The sequence below is a fragment of the Oncorhynchus mykiss genome, chromosome 22 (genome assembly GCF_013265735.2).
Source record: "Oncorhynchus mykiss isolate Arlee chromosome 22, USDA_OmykA_1.1, whole genome shotgun sequence".
NCBI classification, from domain to species: domain Eukaryota; kingdom Metazoa; phylum Chordata; class Actinopteri; order Salmoniformes; family Salmonidae; genus Oncorhynchus; species Oncorhynchus mykiss.
This window is the reverse complement of record NC_048586.1, coordinates 42,768,442-42,770,252: the sequence shown is the minus strand read 5'-3', so window position 1 is coordinate 42,770,252 and position 1,811 is coordinate 42,768,442.

Below are 1,811 nucleotides of genomic sequence, written 5' to 3'. Positions count from 1 at the left end.
TTCTTATTCTTTCAGTTTGTTTGAATTATGCAGCAGAACCACACTGTCTTCAGACCGATGACGTCGTTCTAATGAGACAGCGGTGTCATTGTCTTAGGTCAGCTGATAGTTAATGGCAGAACCACACAGAGCAGGCCTTTTAGCTGCGTTTACACAGGCAGCTAATTCTGATCTTTTGTCCAATTGTTGGCGAAAGAGCTGATCTGATTGGTCAAAAGACCAATTAGTGGGGGGTATAAATCAGAATTGGGCCGGCCTGTGTAAACACGGCTATAATACAATATAGAGCAGAGCTCCACTGTACAGTGGCTATAATACAATATATACTGTACAGTGAATTTGGGAAAGTATTCAGACCTTTTGACTTTTTCCACATTCTTACGTTACAGCCTTATTCTAAAATTGATTAAATAAAACATTTTCCTCATCAATCTACACACACTACCCCATAATGACAAAGTAAAAACAGGTTTTTAGAAATACTTGCAAATGTATAAACAACAACTGAAATACCTTTATTTAGAGAAGTATTCAGACCCTTTGCTATGAGACTCGAAATTGAGATAATGTGCATCTTGTTTCCATTGATCATCATTGCGATGTTTCTACAACTTCATTGGAGTCTACCTGTGGTAAATTCAATTGATTGCACATGATTTGGAAAGGCACACACCTGTCTACATAAGGTCCAACGGTTGACAGTGCATGTCAGAGCAAAAACCAAGATCTGGGGAAGGGTACCAAAACATTTTGAAGGTCCCCAAGAACACAGTGGCCTCTATCATTCTTACATTGAAGACGTTTGGAACCACAAAGGGTCTTCCTAGAGCTGGCCGCCTGGCCAAACTTGAGCAATCGGGGGGGAAAGGGCATTGGGAGGTGACCAAGAACCCAATGGTCACTCTGACAGAGCTCCAGAGTTCCTCTATGAAGATGGGAGAACCTTCCAGAAGGACAACCATCTCTGCAGCACTCCACCAATCAGGCCTTTATGGTAAATTGGAAGCCACTCCTCAATAAAAGTCACATGACAGTCCACTTGGAGTTTGCCAAAAGGCACCTAAAGACTCTGACCATGAGAAACAAGATTGTCTGGTCTGATGAAACCAAGATTGAACTCTTTGGCCTGAATGCCAAGCGTCACATCTGAAGGAAACCAATGGTGAAGCATGGTGGTGGCAGCTGTGGGAATGTTTTTCGGCAGCAAGGACTGGGAGACTAGTCAGGATTGAGGGAAGATGAACGGAGCAAAGTGCAGATAGATCCTTGACAAAAGCCTGCTCCAGAGCGCTCAGACTGGGGGCGAAGGTTCACCTTCCAACAGGGCAACGACCCTCAGCACACAGCCAAGACAACGCAGGAGTGGCTTCGGGACAAGTCTAAATTTCCTGGGGTGGCCCAGCCAGAGCCCGGACTTGAACCCGATCTAACATCTCTAGAGAGATCTGAAAATGGCTGTGCAGAGATTCTCCCCATCCAATCTGACGCATCTTGAGAAGATCTGCAGAGATTAATGGGAGAAAGTCCCAAAATACAGGTGTGCCAAGCTTGTAGCCTCATACCCAAGAAGACTCAAAGCTGTAATCACTGCCAAAGGAGCTTCAACAAAGTACTGAGTAAAGGGTCTGAATACTTATGTAAATTATGTTTCAGGTTTTTATTTTTAATACATTTGCAAACATTTCTAAAATTGTTTTTGCTTTGTCATTATGGGTTATTGTGTGTACATTGAGGGGGAAAAAACTATTTAATACATTTCAGAATAAGGCTGTAACATAACAAAATGTGGAACAAGTGAAATATATATGTAC